This window comes from Limulus polyphemus, unplaced genomic scaffold (genome assembly GCF_000517525.1).
Source record: "Limulus polyphemus unplaced genomic scaffold, Limulus_polyphemus-2.1.2 Scaffold9632, whole genome shotgun sequence".
Classification (NCBI taxonomy): domain Eukaryota; kingdom Metazoa; phylum Arthropoda; class Merostomata; order Xiphosura; family Limulidae; genus Limulus; species Limulus polyphemus.
Window position 1 is genome coordinate 6,423 of NW_013675242.1, and position 6,707 is coordinate 13,129.

A 6,707-nucleotide genomic window follows, 5' to 3' on the forward strand; every position below is an offset into this window, starting at 1 on the left:
AGTATTAGGCCTATTACGTTATGAAAAGTATAAGATATTAGTATTAGGCCTATTACATTATGACAAGTATAAGATATTAGTATTAGGCCTATTACATTATGAAAAATATAAGATACTAGTATTAGGCCTATTACATTATGACAAGAATAAGATATTAGTATTAGGCCTATTACAGTATAACAGGTATAACATATTAGTATTAGGCCTATTACATTATGACAAATATAAGATATTGGTATTAGGCCTATTACAGTATGACAAGAATAAGATATTAGTACTAGGCCTATTACATTATGACAAATATAGGATATTAGTATTAGGCCTATTACATTATGACAGGAATAATATATTAGTATTAGGCCTATTACATTATGTCAAGTATAGGATATTAGTATTAGGCCTATTACATTATGACAAGAATAAGATATTAGTATTAGGCCTATTACATTATGACAAGAATAAGATATTAGTAATAGCCCTATTACAGTATAACAGGTATAACATATTAGTATTAGGCCTATTACATCATGAAAAGTATAAGTGATAAACACTTGATAATTGGTTTTGTGAAGCATTGACTGTTGCTATTTTCAGTTTTTAAATAATTGACAAATCTGTGTCTGGATGTAAGAAGGTGGAGGATTTCACTATGATTGTGTTGGGGAGGGAGCTACTACTAAGGCACCTGGGCAGATGGGATAGATACATTATTTTCATTTAAAATTAAGACTTCCAACAAAAGAAATAATTACCTGTTTCATGCTGTTATTGACAGGATAAAACAAAGTGTCATAATAGTCAGCAATCCTGTACTGTTCTGCTCTGGGGTCCAGAAATGCTGTTGGTGGGGCTGCACTAAATTAGGACAATGTTCATTAGCACAAACATGCATAAATTACTTGCATTATAAGATTACCTAGTGAAAATAACATGAATTTAACTCCTTCAAGTTCTCACCTTATTCAAATATGTGAAACAGAAGTACACATTGTTATAACATGATTAATTTTTGTTTTTAGGAACATTTCAAGTTGAAAAAGTTTTGAGTTCAACGTATTTCTTCAGCTGAGGTTGGAACAGCAAGTAAAATACCCTGAAGATTTCATTCTATCATTCTGTTAAATTTATTTGTAACATCATGATGTTTGGTAAATACTATTTATAAAGTTGTTTTACACTACATGGATACATTAGATATGTACAAAAGTAAAGTAAGATTGTTCAATGAATCAGTTTCATTTTATCTTTCTTTTATTTATATATGTGCATTTATTGAATATCATTTTCACACCATCATTCAGCATTTAGAGGAAGAGGCAAGATATTTAATGACTTATTTGTTTGCGACATAAATTGAGCAAAATGTAAGAGAAATAACACTTTACCTAGTTCTGTTTGTAATAAATCAGACTCAGGAAATGCTCAGTTGTTTATTTTCGATAAATAACAGTAAAAAGTTAAAAATAACATATGTTGTATTGTCTTGCATCTCAAGAACCGAGTTATACAGTTGTTCCGAAGAAAACAACTGTGTAATATGCCTAATTTTCAAAGTGAGAACATTAAACTTATATGATAGGTGTATCAATTCTTATAGAATGCGATATACTTAAACTCATGTAAACAAATTAAACAGTGAGTTGAAATTAAAAATATTATTGTTTTTCAAGTGTACAAGACCTATACAGAATACTGGTATATAAACTATACTGCTTTGTGATTTCTTCTTCAATTTGAATAGAAAAAAAGGAGAATTTCGACTGCACAAATTAAACATAAAACTCATCAGTGATTAACAATGAAAACAAAATACATAATTCATATATTTTATACATATATAGTAGAAAAATTTCACATTTTTGAAGTTTAAAACATTACGATCATGAAATTTCACTGGTAGTTACAACTTCTGTAGTTTTGTGAATTCTGTTGAAAAATGTTGTAGTCACAGTTAATGATGATTGAGTTAACCACATTAAATTTTATATGTCCTTATGATTCACCATTTAGCTGTTAAGCCTAAATTAAAATAATTCACAAATATCGTTTTTATATATATATTATTAATTCCCCATACTTTGTAAATGTATAGTTCTTAAGAAATTAAATTAACAGAAATAAACAAAATTAATAGTTATAAAGGATTAAAGACTTGTATTATTAATTTTGACATCTGTGCAAATAGCGCTTTTGCTGTATATAAATTGACTGAACAATGAAAGCTTTTTTTAAACTTAAAGCGCCAGAGGCCCATATTGAACAAACTTCATCTATTCGACCAGATTTATAAGGTATTAGGTGTGGTGAAGATGCATACTACCTCATCATTTCCAGTCTGATGATTTGGCTGAGTACTTGGCTAAACTTGTTTAAAACAAAAAACTGAAGAGAAGAAGCCACACGCAAAATAGTTGCAAGTGATAAAAATAATAGCACTAGAAAGATGTTATTCTGGAACAATGGAAGGTGATTTATTCAACAACGTTTTGAATCTCAGCCTTTCATCAGGTGATATTTAAACATCGACCTTGTGACTACAAAGAACAATCAAACAAACTTTAATATTTAAACGTTAAAATCAAACTTCAACAGTTTCATGAATTAACTTTATTAAATAGTTTGTAAATGCTTAGGAAATTTTATAGGCCTAAGAAGAAGTGGATCTTTCACATTATTAAAGCATCAGCCAAAAGATCGAAATACTTTCCGGTATCTTTCCCAGAATAAGAAAATGTTCACATATGAAATATCTGTTTAAATCACATGCAATTTGAAGGTCAATCGATTTTAATTAAAGAATTAGACATATAAAAAATTATTATGAAAAATATGTAGATAATAATTATAGAGCAAGAAGTTAAAACAGCCTATTGCTTTTAGGTATTTGTTAATTGCCTCAGACTGAACGATTTGAGTATGTAATAAATACTTTTATACAAATAATTAGTGTGGAAATTGTTAAAAAGAAAGCCGCGATAGAAATTTGAAAAATATATTTCTTCTACATAAGTCAGTTCCATTTTGAAAAATATCTTGTTTAAACAAGTTCAAGTTAGCAATTAATACTTTTATCTTTCATAGAAAATTCGACAAATATATAAACTGTAGTACAAAAATAATGGTTGCCATTTGGTAGGAGTTATTCACGTTACATAAAAATATCTTGTATGTTCTGTTCGACGTAGCCAATAAAAATCATAAAATTATGAAAATGCTTATTACATATATTTATAACTTCGCTTTTGTAAAACATCAATGCTCATAGAATAGTGTATAGGGATTATAAAACGTTTTTGAAATGTTCAGCATCATAAAGGTGAAGAATAAAGGTTTTTTCCCTCTGCTTGAAAGTTTGATGCAAAAACGACCAACGTGAGCAACTAGTTGAGCTGTGGCGCATTCAGGTTAAAGTGATTTCCCTTAGAGCGATGGGATAGGTCCACAGACTAACAGGCGCTTCAACAAAATCACATAATCCGAATACTTTCGAAAAGTGGACCTTTCTTCATCTGCATAGAATAGAAAGAACAAAACCAGAAAATTTAGAAAAATTCAACATGAAATGAAAAGATAGAAAATGCATGATATGCCTGCATACCACCCAGTCTTTGTGTGTGTTTGTTCAGCATAAAATGACCCTTATCTATGTTTTCAAAATCTATGACCGGCGAATGCTAATTCATATTTCTTGTTCACTGGAGGGATTTTTTTTACAAGAAAAACGTTACGCCAAACACTAGTCACCTAATTCTCAATGTTATCGATTGCACTTCAGACAAAGATTTAAATAACAACGAAAGTAAATTTCAAGCCAATAGAGATTAGATTCATTTCGACAGTATAACACTGTGTATCAAATCCATTTGCAACAATTCTATTCACCCACTTGAAAAACTGTACTATACATACAGCAGAGAAAATAGTTACAAGCAAATTAACCTGTTAATATACTTCTCAAATGACATTATTTTAACGTAGTAAAGCATCAAACACTGCACACAATATGCAGGACTTAAAACTTCCTGTATTCAAAAGAGAAAACATAATATACCCCAAGGCGACGAAAGTTATCAGTCCAATCCAAATCTTAATCTTCACGGACTCTTAGCCCTGACAAAACTGAAAAATTACAGCATGATCGCCAAAGAATTAGACGAATGTAAAAGTTTAATAACTAATTAAAATTAACGTTTTATATTTGCACAATTTTAAAACTTTTATTGAAGGTGTCAACGTCTCCCACTTTAAAAGCACACTCTATATGTACATTGTTTCGACATCCTTTACGCTTTCTTCAGGAGTTATATCCAAACCCTCCTTTTGTTTGTAGTAATTTTGATAAATTTGAAGAAATGGGTTTCCTACACACACACACACACTTGTTAAATTCAATATATCGACAGTTTCGACTGCTGCAATTATACTTTCTATCAGAGGCGTTTTTAACACTTCAAACTACTCGTTGCAATTTTCTCATGGAGCTTGTCTATACTGATCGGCTACAGGTATAGAAATGTATAAGTCTTTTTTGCATTACTTTGGAGGCCCGTCGGTGCGTTGCCCCAATTGCATCGACTGTTTTCTATTAATTTATTGTCAAGGCATCTGAACGTTTCTTCTACTGGAGTTTTAGTAAATAACAATATTACATCAAACGATACAAGTGGATCTTCCTTTTCTAATTTTACGTTTTTCGTCCGCTCTACAAATTCTATTGAATTCTTAACTATATATTTGTTCTTATCTCTCAAAAAATAATACTTTGTATTGTGCTATAAACGTTGTTTTTTCATATGATGTACCTATACTTGATACTATGTGACCCCCTTGTCACTATTGTTATATGACCTTTACATGGATGTGTTTGAAACTAAAGCTTTATGTAAATGTAAATTTGAGCCAAACGTCGAGGTAAGATATATAAATAACATATTCTTGGTGTGGCGACATGGCAACAGTAAGCTACAAACATTTTCTAATAATTATCATTTTTTTATTAATTCATGAAGTTACTGCCGTAATGGATAAGTAACTACAGAAAAAAAAATGCAATAGTAAGGAACGATCAATTATATTAACGTATGAAATTCAAGAAAATAATAGTTTGCATTTTCTACACGTACTAGTCAAATAAGAAGTAGATGGTAACTTGGAAACATCAGTTGGTAGAAAACCCTTTACTGTTCTCATGCCACCACGCCAGGAATTATGTCATATACATCTCGAAAAATCTCTGAATTTTATACATATATTTACAGAGCTTTAAAAATATGTTCAAAACAGGAAGATTCAAGTAACTGTTACTAATTAAGTATGTAGCTGTTAAAAAAAATTGAACTAAGTATGGTAGATAGAGCATTTAAAAAAATTAGTAAATATTTGATATTAGTTTAAAATACTACGTTAAGATCTATTTATGGAAAAGCCAGAAAAGAAACTTTAAGTTTATCTTATATTCCAGGATTAACGGATCAATTATTTAAAGCTTTTAAGAAGCAACAAAACTTTTATCCTATCTTTAAACCTATAAATAAGATTAAAGAAATGTTGGGAAATACTAAAGATAAAATAAAATTAAAGGATAAAACTGGGATTTACAAAATAGAATGTGAATGTGGGAGTATTTATATTGATCAAACGAAAATTAATTTAAAATACAGATTACAGAAACATGAAAGTTACGTAAAAAATAATAAAATAGAAAACTCGGCTACAACAGAACACGTAAAAACAACACAACACACAATTTTATGGGAAAAAACTACAATTTTAGCTCAACCTCGCAATATTACAGCTTTAAATGTCGGATAATTACTATAAAAGAAGTAATAAGCACGAATGAAAGGACGTCGAGTCAAAGCATTGATATTTGGCGTGATGATTATAAAGATTAACCAAAGAATTATCTAAACAACAATGCAATGTAATATATGATATTGGAAAAAAATATTTTGTCTTGGAAATAACTACTAAAGACGTTGTAAAGGAAGTCGAAACAATGTACATGTAGAGTATGCTTTTAAAGTGGAAGACGTTGACGGCTTTAAAAAAAATTAAAATAAAAAAACACTGATTTTAATTGTTTATTAAATTTTAAATAATATTCAAGTGTCGATCATTCGTATTTAAATATAAAAGTTTTGTCATTATCAACAGAAACGCCCCCCAGTGGCAAAGCGGCATGTTTGTGGACTTCTAACGCTAGAAACCGGGTTTCGATACCCGTGGTGGGAAGAGCACAGATAGCCCATTATGTAGCTTTGTGCTTAACTACAAACAAACAATATCGACAAAAACAGCTATGGAATAAAAAATGTTCGAAACTGATCTCATGAATAAATATACTAAACACTGGGCAATGACCTAAACAACAACAAAAACTGATTCTAAACACTGGAAAGTGACCCAAGCAACAACAAAAAAACTGATTTTATGGTCAAAGAGCTTCTTTATGATATAACAGAAGAGGTTAATATTCCCAAACAGTGTTGGGTGAACTTAAACCTTCTAATAGTCGTATACCCAAGTTATAAAAAGCATAAAAACGATATATATGTATGTTATTGAAACCTATGATGGAGAAATTAAAAGTCTGTTCTGGATAGCATGTAAATTAAAAATCTGGAACCCTTACGATGGTATATATCAATCCACTTCAAGAACACACAGGACTTATTACTTCGAATTTTATTGATAAAACAATACAG

General features: G+C 29.9%; 1 long non-coding RNA gene across 1 annotated transcript in view; it reads left to right on the top strand.

Annotated features, from left to right (window-relative positions):
* Nucleotides 1-1,777, top strand: part of LOC106476013 — a 7,866-nt gene extending 6,089 nt beyond the window's left edge. Inside the window, exon 3 of the long non-coding RNA XR_001291860.2 lies at nucleotides 1,020-1,777. This is a non-coding gene — a long non-coding RNA (uncharacterized LOC106476013). The remainder of the gene's footprint in view (nucleotides 1-1,019) is intronic.
* The last annotated feature ends 4,930 nt before the right edge of the window (nucleotides 1,778-6,707 follow it).